Consider the following 15,633-nt stretch of genomic DNA (forward strand, 5'->3'; position numbering starts at 1 on the left):
CTCGTTCCTATGCTCAATACTGCTTGTTCCTTCCACAGAAATCTAGAAGACTTGAGAAGATTCAAGAGCATCCTAAAAGAATTCAGAACATTGAAGAAGTTTCAAGAATTTTAGACAAATCTGTAAGGTTCCAAAAGGTTCTAGAGCATTCTAGAAAAGTATAAAAACTCTACTATGTACTAAAATAATTTAGAAAATTCTAGAACATAGTGAAAGTATGAGTGTATTCTAGAATATTTTAGAAAGCTAATGATGTTATTGGATCAAGTAATCCAAGCCATCCATTGAGGGGTGAAAGACAATATAAAGGGTGAAACGCCTCATTTGAGGTAGAAAAGATATAAATGAGATAAGAGTTTGTAGTATTTGTACTGAGAGTCAAATATTGTTATGATTTTGTATTCATGTCTGTCTATGTGTTTTATTTATTTATTTATATTTATTTGAGTATGAGATTGTTGGTAATATAATAAAAGAGTTTCTTGGTGTATATTTAATTTCTTCTACGCCATATACTCAACAATTTCATGTAAATTGAAAATGAATTTCATCATACCGACGCTATCGAAGAAAACAATAGGACTATAGTTATAAAGAGCAATTTTCTTCATATCTCTCACAATTAAGTTTTGAGGATCATATAGCATTCCAGAATAAATCCCACACATTTGGCTATTGGGGTTGTGAAAACGTCTGAACCACCATTGTTACCCTTGTACGAAGGTGCAGTACATCATTCATTATTCAATTCATTACCTTCATTTGTTATTCAATTCATCACCACCACCACCCCTAGATCGGGAGATACATTGAACTGATTCACCTCATGAATACTCTTTAGATAATTTATCATAGCAGACAATTCAATGAAAAGTTCTTATCCCTATAATTATATTAATAATAAACAAATAAATGGTCCTAAAAACCCTATCAGGTTGAAACGTGTTAAAAATAAAAAATAAAAACTGTCTTATTGTTGGATTTTTTTAATAAAAATTGCAATTTATTATTATTATTATTATTTTTTTTCATATATCTCGCCCGAGATTAAAGTCACAATCTCTATAGTTTACAACTAGTAGTTTCTTTCACAATCTGTATCATTTCCCTCCCAATGATGTAGCATTGAAGTAAGTTGCCCAAATAATCTCCTCATCATGCAGTTTGTGGCTATGACTTTGAGCAGATGATTTTGTATTGAAATATGGTTCTGTAGTTGTAGGACAAGATAGACCCAACATCTATTATTTTATACACAGTTTTATTCAATAAAATGAATCTCTCTCTCTATCTTTCTCAATGAATTTTAATGTGGGGGAAATCTCTTTTTAGGTACATCGGAAATAAATGTGGTGGGAAATCTCAAAACATGAAAATTTTGTGGCATGATTATATGGTTGAGAGAACTTTGGGGTAAAGGACCTTGTGCCTATGTATGTTACTTTGTCCATGTTTCAATGCACTCCCACCAACATAATGTGGGAATCTCAAAACAATAAAATTTTAAGGTACAACTGTTCAGTTGAAAGCGTATTAGGGATAGAGGATCCTGTGCCAATTTTTGTTACTAGTGTTTATTTCTAACCATTTACTCTATGTATAAATAGAAGCAAGTAGAAAATTCACAAATACAACATGAAAATAAAAGTACACAAAATATAGATAAAAATAAAATAAAAACTACGAGACTCTAAAGGGTCAAATAAACAACCTAACAAGAACAACAAACAACAAAATACAAAGCTGCCAAAAAAATAGTTACGATCTAAAGAAAACCACCAATCTTCTCATAAATGTAATTTGAATAAGCAAAATCTGCATCAAACCCGCCGTCACCGTTGACGTCGTCCTTGTCACTGTTTCCTAGCTCCGCCACTACTATTGCCGCTGTACTTAGGTTACCACCAAAAGTCAAAGTTGAAAAGGAAGAACAATGGTTAATTGTACAACAGGTTGGATCATGTTGGATCTAAGAGCTCACCATCATCTGTTCACAATTTTATTCAATAAAATGAACATCATCATTTGTCTTGATAGGTTATTATATTTAGACAATTTTAATAATTATTTACAATTAAAACATTAACAAAATTTAATCGCAAAATAAATATGACCTTTTACTAAATGTTCTAATTTAATCCCTAAAAATAAGTGTATTCATATAATTTTTTTAGAATGAAAATATCTAGTAATTTGCTTAGTTGTTATTATTTTTTCTAGTTAATCTTATAATTAAATAATATAAAATTAAAATAAATCTTTATAAATGGACGGAGCTAAAACTTCTTATTTCAAGCTCAATTCAAAAATTAATTAGGTATAAAAACTTTGCCTAACCAAGTCCTATGGGTTAAATATTTATCTCAAGCCCTAAAAATATCGAGCTGAGTTGGTTGAGCCATCCGGCCCATGACCATTCCTAGTTTTACGTTACGATCAAAGCACAATTTTTTTGTAATTGCTAGAGATGCATCTGTTCATACATTGTATCAAAAGTCACCTATTGGAGATCGAGTGGAGTTGAGTTAAGTGGATCGGTGTAATTTGCATGGTAGCCAACTGATCCACTTCATGAATACTCTTCAGATAATTTATGATAACACTAGACAGTTCAATGAAAACTTTAACCATTCCATTATTTATGTACATGTTTTCACCAATCATACTCGGCTTCTAAAAGATCAGATAACCATTGATTGAAATTCTATAAATAAATATAAAAAAAAAGAATAATAATAAACAAATAAATCTATCTACTATTACCATAATGTACACCAAATATAAAATATAAAGGTAAATAAATTTAAATATTACCATAATAATCAGTTTGGAAGTCGGCATTTAAATATTACCATAATAATCAGTGTGGAAGTCGGTGTAGAACTTTTAGAAGTAGGTGGAGAAGTAATGTGACTACAAAGATGGAGACAGATTTGAAGGCGATAAAGATATATGGTCCCAAGAACCCTACCTGGTTGACTGATAAGTTCAAGGGGGTAAAGTGTAATTTACCCCTATAGTTGAAAGGGCATTTTTGTCTTAGTGTTGTTGGTTTTTTTTTTTTTTTTATAAATAAAAATTGCAATTTTATTTGTATTTTTTTGTTTGTTCCTCATCTTACAATTTTGACTAGGGTTGAGCAAATATTCAGCTGATCCACTTGAACTATCACTCAACTAGGTAGGGTTCTTGGGACCATTTATCTTTATCGCCTTCAAATCTGTCCCCATCTTTGTAGTCTCGATTCGTGTCATCATATTTGGGGTACATTAGGGTAATAGTGGATAGATTTATCTGTTTATTATTATTCTTTTTTATATATATTTATTTATAGAATTTCAATCTATAGTTATCTGTTCTTTTACGAACTGAGTATGATTGGTGAAAATATGTACATAAATAATGGAATGGGTAAAGTTTTCATTGAACTATATGGTGTTATCATAAATTATCTGAAGAGTATCATGAAGTGGATCAGTTGGCTACCATGCAAATTACACCTATTTTTGTGGGTCGTAAATCATCTTCAACATTGATAGACCTGTTAATGTATCCATAATCTAGTACTGATGATGAATGGAATACGTAAACATCTTTGTAGAATGGTAAGGAGGGTGGGTATGAGGTTTCCACAAAACCAATATTTAGATGTGTGAAATTTATCCTTGAATCCAATGTTATAATCCTCAAAGCTTCTATCCTATGATTGTGAGAGATATGAAGAAAATTGCTTTGTGTAATTATACTCATCCTGTTTTCTTTGATATTCGCGGTATGGCGAAATTCATTTTCAAATTACATGAGATACGGAAGAAAAACAATACATCACTCAATCATTATGTAATGTCGGATTTCCATCCGATTGATATGAGGGGTTGGGAGACAAAAATTTCCCTCAATGGTCAGTTTCTAGTGTATCATCTATAGCAGTCCCCTCTGTCATGTGATTTATGATCGCCATAATTGAAGAGCACCAACACCTCTAGTTCAAGGAAGATTCACAAATCCGTCAGCGAGTAAAGTGATCCCTTATTTACGTATTGTGTTAGCAAATTGTAATGACCATCAACCCCAAGCAATTTGGCTAGGTAGAACTGTGAAGAAAGTGCATGAGTTCTTCAAGATGTTTTGAAAAAAGTTCACTACTTGTTGGTCCTTTTTTTTGTAATGATAATTTTTGCAATCTGCAATTTGTGGCTAACTTGCCAAAACTTTTCAGACATGGACCCTATGGTTTCAAAGGGCTAAAATGTTAAAATTATAAGAAAATATTTCAGAATTACATAGCTGTTTTATAATTGTGTATCAAATTTTGAATTTGCTCTACTCACATAACCTGAGAGTCTTGTGCATTGGATACAACATCTTTATTTTTATATTGAACATGCCATAGTTGGTGTGGAATGGTTAAAACAATTTTAACTTTTAGTTTAGTAGAACTTTTGATAATGTTAGCTTTCAAGACTAACGTTATCAAAACAAAGAAAATAAACCCAAAATGAACAAGTCTCAAAAACTAACATTATCCAAAGTTCTACTAAGCTAGAAATTGAAAATGGTTTAGCTATTCCATTCTGACTATGATATGTTCAATATAAAAATAAAAAAGTCGTAGCCGATGCACAAGAGTCTCACTTATAGATGTGAAAAGAACATTAAAGATTATGTAAATAGAATAAATACAAAATTTGACACACAATTGTAAAATGGCCATGTCATTCTGAAAGCGAATATTACCCTATAATTTTGGCATTTTAGCCCTTTGAAACCATAGGGTCCATGTCTGAGAAGTTTTGGCAAGTTAGCCACAAATCGCCGATTGTAAAAATTATCATTATAAAAATTATAGACCAACGAGTAGTGAACTTTTGCCAAAACATCAGGAAAGAACTCATGCAATTCAGTTCTACCTAGCCAAATTGCTTGGGGTTCACAATGAACTAACACAATACGCAAATAAAGAGCCACTGTACTCGTTGACGGATTTGTGAACTTTCCTTGAACAAGATGCATTTGTGTTCTTCAATTATTGCAGTCACAAATCACACGACTAAAAGGGGACGGTTGTTGATTATCCGCTAGAAAACTGAGGATTTGGTAGAATTCTAGTCTCCCAACCCCTTATATCATATCAACAACCTAGGCATTCAACATGATGATTGAATGCATTGTTTTTCTTCCTTATTTCTATTGGGATTCAACATATATAGACCCTCCAGAGTTTCCATATAAATCTAGAACTTTGGACAGTTCTAAAAATATCCAGAAGATTTTAGAACATCTTAAAAGAAACCAAAACATTAGAGAAACATGGAGAATTCTAGACAAATTTAGAAAGTTCTGAAAGGTTTGAGTAGGCTAGAAAAGTATAGAAAACTCCACTATATACTAGAATAATTTAGGGAATTCTAGAATATAGTTTAAAAGGATAATATCCTAGAATATTCTAAAAGGATAATGATGGTCATTGGATCAAGCTGATCCTAGCCATCCATTGAAAATGAAATTAAAAAATAGAAATGAAACTCGAAACCCTAAACCTTAAAGGAAACTACTAAAATATCTTTGATTTTCAAAACCAATTTAAGATTAAATAAGAAACATAAATAAAATCCAATTAAATAATTCAATCCACTAGACCACCCGCGTTTGGATTATGGATTAGGGTTTAGGGTTCATGCCTGTCTATTATGTGTTTTTTTTTATCTATATTTATTTGAGTATGAGTTTGTTGATAATATAATAAACAATTTCTTGGTGTATGTTTAACTTCCACAATGCCATATAGTCAATAATTTCATGTAATTTGAAAAATGAATTTCGCTGTATCGAGACTATCAAAGAAAACAATGACTATAGTTACAAAGAACAATATTCTTCATATCTCTAATAGTAACATGATTAAAGCTTTGAGAACTATACATTACATTCAAAAATAAATTCCACATATCTAGATATTGGATTTGTGAAAACCTCTGCACCATTGTGTCACGCCCCAAAATTTGGACAATTAAATATTAAATTAGGACTAAACCTCAATCAATATTCCATTATCCAAATCCTAAGGGTGAAACAAAAAAAACTAAATGGCAACCAAACCATCCACCATAATCTCATAACTATCCAATACCTTCAACATTAAAGTAACAATAAATAGTCAAAATAGCTTAAATAATGAACGGTTACAAACCATGCCAAATTATCCTAATACTAAAGTCATAAAAAAAATAATAAATACATAAACTAATATCAACCCTAAGCTCACGAAAACAAAAGAAGTCCAAACGACAAGTTCAACAACTATAGTAATTCCACGTCACCACTGTAGCCCCAACTAATTCTGCAGAGGAAGCTCGACTGCGCTTAAACAGAACGCACCCGAGTTGCCAAGAGACAAAATGGGTCAGTATACAAGTATACTGGTATGAGTACAAGATTTAACACCCACGTGTCCACCAGACACAAACAAAAAAACATTTAATTCTTGTTACGGGACAAGACAAGTAGTTCCATCCGCACCGAGACGAATGTGTAGTTTCTCGAGATACGGTGGCGTTTAGTTTTTTGTCCGTACACAATGAAATATAAATTGAATATAAAATAAACAAAATAGAAATAAAAATATGGTGGGTCAGCCCCGCATAAAAAGTTAGTAAAACCCACCATCCTGCAAAATAAAGTTAGTATAATTTAATCGTAAATAACTTGCTAAAGAAGTATAAAAATGTACCGTTTCATACTTAAATAATTTCAAAGAATAAAAGTTGTACAGAATCAAATTTCCTGAAAAACAGTGCGTACGAATTTAATAGAAACTAAACAGGTTGAGAGAAAAACTTGATAGAAAAACCTAGACGGAATTCAATCAAAAAATCTGAAGCCGAAAACGAGCAAAAACTGCCCTAAGATGATTTTTTTCAGAAAAGTTCAAAACATGAAAAGTGTGCAGAATAATGTTTTACTTCAGTTTATGCGAAACCAATAAAAATGAACTCGTTTTGTGGGTTAAAACAGCCTCTAAAATCTACATTGCTAAAATGAATCAAAACTACAATAACCAAGATTATCCGAATATAAGTTCCAATCGATCTTTTTAATAAAAAGTTAAAACACAAAAGTTGTCTAGAATCACGTATACATGCATCTGCTCAAATTTCATAATTTATCGAGATCGTTTACTATTTTTCAAGATGTACAAATCAATACAATTCACACTATACTAATAAACTCGTAATTAAAATCTTTGTGCCTTAACTCCACCACTTCGGCCCTCCACTTCCGGCCTACACATATATCTCATGTGCCTCCCGTATACCTAACACCGCTCCGAAGCCAAACTTGCACGGGGATATCGTCCCGAATTTGACTCACACTCCCCGGATGGTTAGCATATACGTACGCGCGTAAATCAAAGCACTCGTCCACTCATGAGAACGAGGCAACAATATACATATACAAAACATCTCACTCATGAAAACAACATAACAATGCCAAGCCTAAGGCATTCAAATAAATCTCATAATCCTCACTTTTTTTTTTTTTATACACTATTTCTTACCATCACTCAAAAAAACAACAATCCATGGAGAGTATAAGAAATTTATCTATGGGTTCCTAATTAATTTTAACCATAAAATAAATCCATATAAAAACTCTAAACCTAGCATACACAACTAATCAAAATAATTAAAATCAATCAATCAACTAAAAACCCTAAACCTTACCTACACAACTAATCAAAATAATTAAAATCAATCAATCATCTAAAAATCCTAAACTTTACATACACAACTAATCCAAAATAATTAAAATCAATCAATCATCTAAAAACCCTAAACTTTACATACACCACTAATCAAAATAATTAAAATCAATCTATCATCTTTAGGTAAATACAAAATCAAATTAACATCAAATAAATAAAAATAAATAAATAAAAATAATGAATTAAACATAAATCAAGGGAAGTGGGTTTTGTACTCACAATATTTTTTTGAAGATCAAAGAAATATTTGGAGAATTAATGGAGTCACCAAAACAAAACCTTAACTTTTTCTTTTTCTTCCCTTTCCTCTTTCTCTTTTACGGTTTGCACTCTTACACAACCGCAGACAGAGCTTTTCTTCTTTTTGATAAATCTCTCTCTCTCTCTCTCTCTCTCTCTCTCTCAATCTCCTCTCCAAAGTTGCTGTTAGATTGAATATTCTTCACACACACGCTTTTGTGATTCAACCCTAGTATATTATATAATAACCTAATCCTATTCTAACTTAATAAACTATTATAATATATTATATTATATAATACAACAAAATTATAATATATATAAATATAAATATAAGATTAAATATATATATATAACACCTTTTTTTTATATAACAAATATAAATATTTAAATATTTAGATTAATTATATATAATTAAATAACATATTAAATTAATTAATTACCACATTAAATTCATTAAATATCACATTAAATTCTTATGTGACCACACAATTAATAAAGCCAAAAATAAAATAAGATAATAATAATCATAATAATAAATAAATGACTTAAGAAAATTAGGGTCGCTACACATTGTTACCATTGTACGAAGGTCGTTTGTTATTCCATTCATCACCACCACTAAATCAGGGATACATTCACAAGTCCTTCAATCTTGAAAGATGATTTACAACCCATAGAAATAGGTGTAATTTGCATTGTAGTCAACAGATTGTCATTGAATTGATTCACCACATGAACACTCTTCAGATGATTTATCACAACACTAGACAATTCAAAAAAAAGTTTTCCTATCCCAATAATTATATTACCATGTCGTTTTCAACAATCATCCTCCATTCGTAAAGGATCAGATAACCACTGATTGAAATTCTATAAAAAATAATAATAATAATAATTGTAATGAGCCCGTCTTTTATCAAAAGTTTGCATGGGTGGTCTTGGGCATACACGGCGCCATTAGCTTGCAACTAAGTAACTTGAGCTTAAGCTTTTGGGTCATGTTGGTAGACTCATAGGTCACTTGGGCCAACAAGTGGTGGGGCATTATAAATGGTATCAAAGCCGACCCATACACACAATCCATGTGGGTTATTGTTTTGGATTGGCCATGAGCCTACGAGGATTTATAAGTCAGGGAGTTTGTAACAACCCCGTTCCACATCGAAAGTTTGTATCGGTGATCTTAGACATGTAAGACATCACCCAAATGGTGCCTTAGCTTACTACTAAGTAACTTGGGCTGAAGCTCGTGGCCAACCCAGAACAGTGACCCAAATGGTGCCTTATATAACCCATGCAAACTTTTGATGTGAGAATTTACCTAATTGACGTAGAGGCGCTAATGTGGAAATCTAACTAATTGGCGTGAAGGCATTGATTCTAGAGAAAGATAAAGTGGTCCCCAAGAACCCTATCTATTGTATTTTTTTTAATGTAATACAATTCACTAGCAAAAGAAGATTAAAACGATAAGGGGAATTAGAGACTTAAACAATAAGCCCAAAAAAATTAGAGCTTAAAACACCCCACGCCTCAATCCCAAAACAAAAGGAAGAGGGAGTGATATGGAGAGTTCCTTGAAGGGGGGATTTGGTGTTCGAGAGCTTCCCCCAAGTGGCATTCTTTGCTTGGACGGCTGCACATGAAGCTAATTTTAATGACTAACAATCTTAGTAGGGTTAAATTTATTATGGATTGGTGCGACATTTGCAACAGTGTGTGGGGAAAAGTGTTTTCTATCTTCTAATTATTCAGTAGGTAGACAGGTGTGGAGTATGGTGTTCTCAATCTTTGTTGTGGAGTGCATGGGTGATACCTTTCTAGTTCAAGAGTTGTTCTGCCTCTTGGGAGTAGAGGTTGTCTGAGAGGAGTTTTTCATAGGTTGTTTGTGGGAGAGGCCACTCCTCTTTGCCTCATGTGGTGTTTTTGGAATGAGAGGAATGAAGGTGTTTTGATGGTTATGTGAGATCTATTTTATGTTTGAAAGATGCATTGTTTCTGTTTCCTTATATTTTCGGCTTATGGAGACTTTTTATTTCTCTATACTTTTGTTAACTTTTTTTGGGGAGAGTTGTATATACCTTTAGATACTTGGTTAGGGATGCTTTTCAGTCTTTTGATATATATGTATATACATACAATGTATAGGTTGCATCTATTTTTTTTGTAATAATAAAAAGTTGTTATAGTAGTCTATAACTTCATAAATGATCATTCAATAGTCATTGGATACATACTTATAAGAAGAATAAAAAAAAAAAAAAACAAACTATTGAATACAAGCTAGAACAAACTTTTAAGTTGTTGCTTGATAACGTTATCAATTTCCTTTTTACGCAAACCAAGTTTCTGTGTTTTAGTGTTTTAGCTTGTATTCAACAGTTTTTTTTTTTTATTTTGTTTTTTTTTAACGAGAGAACAAAAATTGTGTTTCATGTATACAAAAGTTTTGAAAACAAAAATAAAAAAACATTTTTGGAGAGTAGTTGTATGTGGTGGCCAACAATGGAGGGTAGATGGATGTGGTGAGTAGCCAAAGGTGGCTAGATTGTCGTTGGAAGTCACAGGGTGGTTGGAGGTAATGGGTGGTGATCGAATGATCACCGGAGAGTTATTAAAAGGTGGCCTATTATCGTCAGAGCTCGCCAGAGTGTCACAGGCAGCCGGTGGTGGGGGGAGGGAGGGAGGGAGAAGAGAGTGAAAACTTGATTTGAAAAAAGTGAAAACACATTTTGGCTTCTCATATTGTGTTCCTAGGATTTTCAACCCACATGATTTGCATCAAAATCACTTGTGTTTAAAATAAATTGTTTCTAGAAAATTTACCTACTACATTTGCCTACTTAGATTTCTATTTCCTACCTAGGCATACATACAAACTTCAAATACTTTTTATAGTTTGACTCTTTGTATTTTGTGAAAGAGGATATATCAAGATATAGTTAATAATTCATGTAGAAGCCCCATAACAGGCCACAACTTATCAGCAAAAAGCCTTGGGATATTAGTGAGAGAGAATTAGAACTTGATCATCTAGACTTCAGCATACAGAGCTAGCTCTTAAGTATAGTTTTTTTTTATTTATTTATTTATATATTTATTATATATAGCTTTGCCTTCCAAATTAGATGAAAATTTCAGATTTCTTATCGTTTTGGTTTTGCAACATGACGTGAATGATCTATCTTAAACTTTACTGGATCCACCATATCATGTGGGTTAATTTTCCTTTAAGCATGTATATTATTTTCTAAAGGCTTTTCTGTCCATTCTTCGGCTTCTCTAATCTATGATAAAACCACATCCTAGTACTAAATACAAACATTAGTCTTTTTGAGAATGTGCTGAAATGGTGAGTTAAACTTGGATAACTCAAGTGATTACTAAATAATTTTCCTCTTCCCCTTTTCCTTGTTTCTATTTGCTTTTATGTGGTATGGGTGGGTGAGATATTCAACATTTGACCTCTTAGAGCAAAATTCATATCTTATTATAGACACCGTGTCTCTGTTTTTATATGCCTCTTAGACTATCAAGAAATTATTCAAGCTGAGATCCTTGGGGTAGCGGGCAACCTATAATTAAAAATGTGATTGTAAATGGAAAATCTAATGTTCTATGTCTAGACAACTGGCATAATTAGGGCCCCATGCCTCTTCGTAAGAGATATGGTGAACGAATTTTGCATCTTTTGGGCAAAGCTCTTGAAGCTAAAAATCATGCTACTATTATTCGACGAGATTGGAAACAGCCTCAAAGAAAGAATAGAGTATTATAAGTAAAAAATATAGCATATACAGCGTCATCTGGACTCTTAATGTTAGTGACTCATGGTCTACTAATTCGGCTTGGCAACCCATTATTAGGAACGTTTGTTGTTCCTCGAAATGATGTGACATGATTTAGCCAAGATATAGGCCTTAGTGGTTATGCATTGAGGGGAAAATTGGCAACCAATACAGGTTATAAAAGAACGGGGACAATTGCTAAATGATGAATCCCATGGGCACCTGTGCTTTGAGTTCAATTTTTACACTTGTGTTTGGAAGTGCATTTTAAGCAAGAACCAAATTAGAAGACCTCCCTCCTCTATCCTAACCTAAATAGTCATTCCACTTTGGAATTTTCTCACAAGTGTATGTATGTTGTTAGAATTCCAATACTGTGTATGATATATATCCTCTAAAATAAGGGCTTGCAAACAAACCCAACTAATACATACGTTGTTGTTTCGGCTTGGAAAAAGAAGGGCAGTGATGTATAAATACAAGTAATACTCATAATTAAAGTAATAAAAAAAATAGTAGTAGAAGAAGAATAATAAAAATGAACAAGTAGGTAAAATTAAAGGAGAAAATATGCTTACACCACCAAGCCACCACAGAAGTAAGTTGCATTATCAAAAACTAAGATTGGCATGAGATGGTAGAGATTTTTAAAGAAAATATTCCTCTCTTTGGGCCATTGATAACTCAAATATTCATACAGTGAAGGCGAAACAGTGACTTATGGAACAAGTGTTGTAATTGACCATTTCTTCTTCCTTGGACTCCTTCTCAGTTATGGTTGTTGGCTCGTACAAGTGCAAAAATGGCCCGCAGCCCGTGGGTGGCCTGAAGCCCGCTCGCGGCCTGGGATAGGCTAGGCCCGTTTAGGCCCGGACCTGAGCCTTGCCCGGCCTATGGGCTCGACTCGCCTGGCCCGGCTCGTGACCCAACCTATCGACCCACTCAAGGCCTGACCCGAGGCCCAGCGTCTTTTTTTAGTGGAAAATAAAAAAAATTTGGTAGAAAAAATTTAAAAAAACAAAAAAAAAATGGTGAGGCCCGCCCAAGCTCAACCCAAGCCCGAGGCTAGACCCAGGTCCACTGGGTTAGCCCGATGCCTGGCCCACTGCCCAAGGCCCGAATATCCCTAGGCCTAGGGTTGGGCTTGGGCCTAATTTTTTGGCCCGTGGGCGTGCTTGACCCGGCTCGAATTTTGGCAGAAGCCTGTGAGACCAGAGTAGGTCGGGCGAGGCTGGCCCGGGCCAGATTTACATCCCTATTGGCTCTGGCCTAGGATGATACTCCACCACTGAAAACCAAAACAAGCAAAACTTGTCACCACCTAGATGAGCCAAGGTCGAAGGAGTACCAGTATCATAAGCCATGTACAACTTTCAATAGTCATGGAGATTGAACTTACCCATGAACCACGTCTTTGTCACTAAATCATACCCATTAAGCGTTGATTATATGAAACTGTACAATCAACACCTAATTGGCTATTGATATTCAGCTCCGTACAATCAAAGCCTAATTGGGTATGATTTGGTGACAAACATGCGGTTCATGAGCAAGTTCAATCTCCATGACTATGGACAGTCTTACATACCTGATAATATTGGTTCTCCTCCTTCTCCGAGCTTTTCTCATCTAGGCGGCGACAAGTTTTGTTTGTTTTGGTTTTCAGTGGTAGAACTTAGGCCAACATTTATAACTGAGAAAAAGTAGGAGTCCTTGTCTGAGAAAGAGGAGATGGTCCCCGGACCGCTTAATTTGGAATCTCTTCACAATCACTGCATGAATCTTAGAGTTACCAAAGGTAGCCATCCCCAAAAGAGTGGAGTATTTCTCTTGAAAATCTCTTCCATCTCGTGCTAATCTTAGTTTCTAAGTATGCAACTTATTTCTATGATAGTTTGGTGATGTAAGCAAGCTTATTGTCCTCTTTAATTTTGCCTACCTATTCCTTTTTATTGCTTTAATTATTATTTATTCATACACCACTGCCATTTTATTTTATTTTCTAAGCTTAAGTGATGAAGTATGTTACTTAATTGGATTTGTTTGTAAGCCCTTATCGTAGAGGATGTCTATAATACAAGCTTGGAATTTTGACAAAACATATATGTGAGAAAACTTCATTTGTTATGTTGGTTATATCTAATAATTCTTTTGTTAATTTTCCATAACAAAGAATCATTAGGCTTAAACTTGTTTTTTAGGACTAATGGTAAAAACTAATTACATAATAGATATAGACTTTCCTCTTCTTTTTTTTTTTTGTTCATTATGTTTTGGTAGTTTGTTGTATTCACGCTTTTGATCATGATTCTAATTCAACTCTAAAATGGATTTATCAATAAAAATTCCTTGTTTTTTCTTCAAAATTTTAATGAGTGTAATTTCCTTAATCTGTTTGGTTTGGAGTTTTTAAAAGTAGATTTTTCAAATTTTAATTCATATTTTTACATTTTTAGTAATTTTTTAAATATTTTAATTATTATTATTATTTTTTACTGTTTAGATCCACTTAGTCTCGATATATTTAAAAAGTATAAAATTTGTACAAAAATTTTAAAAAAATTTATTGAATACAATAAAATACAAAAATGTATTGAATTTTTATTTTATTTTTATTTTTTGTATTTGATGAATCTAGAAGAATCTAAAACACTTCTAAAGAATTTTGAAAGGCTTTAGAACACCCTAGAAGACTCTGAACCATAGTATAAATTTTGAAAGTTCTAGAAGAGTTTAGAAAGTTAGGATAATCTAGAAGACTTTATAAAGTTCAGAGAATTTTGAAAGGCTTTAGAAAATCCTAGAACAATCTGAAACATGGTAGAAATTTTGAGAAGTTTTCCATATCATTTGATTGGGTTTGTTTGTAAGCCCTTATTTTAAGAGTACATATATATATATATATATATACAATCTTGGAATTTTAACAACACACACCTGTGAGAAAACTTTAGAGGAATGACTCTTTAGGTTAGGGCAAATGAGAGTGGTCTACTAATTTGATTGTTGCTTAAAATACACTTCCAAATACAAGTTGAAAAAATTACACTCAAAGCACAGATGGAATTCATCATTTAATAATCGCCCTTGGATCTTTTGTAGCTTGTATTTGGTTGCCTTGCCGGCTTCCAAGGAACAACAATATTTCTAATGAGTTGCCAAGTCGAACTAGCAGAGCATGAGCCACTAACATTAAAAATCCAGTTTATTTATACCAAATCTAGCATCAAGGAATTTGGAGTACTGGTTATATATATTGTATAATATTCTAGGCTTTCTTTTAGGCCATAGCCAATCTATTTGAACACTTATAGTAGGCTATTTAGCTTCAAGAGTCTTGTCCAAAAGGTGCAAAATCCGTTCACTATATCTCTTGTACAAAGATAGAGGCCCCTAATTATTTTAGTTATCCATCCATAAAAAAAATAAATTTACAATTACACGTTTTAGAAAAATGATTCATTCCCTTAATTTAATCCACCAAATTTCACCCCAATGACGTGAAATTAGAGAGGCTAAAGATGAGAGAGAATAGTGTAAAGCTGCTTTACGTGGGTCTTACCAACGTAATTGGAGGTGGAATTGGAAGCCTTAGTTAGGGGATGTAGCGGGATTGCGTATTTTAATTATACAGGTTGCCCTCCCAATAATCTCAGCTTGAATAATTTCTCTAATAAATTAAAGGGACTAGTAGTGTAATTTACCTTAATAAAGGGTAAATTATGATAAATCCCTTTAAATTATGATCCATTTGCACTTTATCTTTCTAAATTTTAAAATTTAACCATTAATTACTTTGAAATATTATCTTATTACACTTAACACTTTTTGTTAAGA

The sequence above is a fragment of the Camellia sinensis genome, chromosome 2 (assembly GCF_055761805.1).
Source record: "Camellia sinensis isolate YWXY chromosome 2, ASM5576180v1, whole genome shotgun sequence".
Taxonomy (NCBI): domain Eukaryota; kingdom Viridiplantae; phylum Streptophyta; class Magnoliopsida; order Ericales; family Theaceae; genus Camellia; species Camellia sinensis.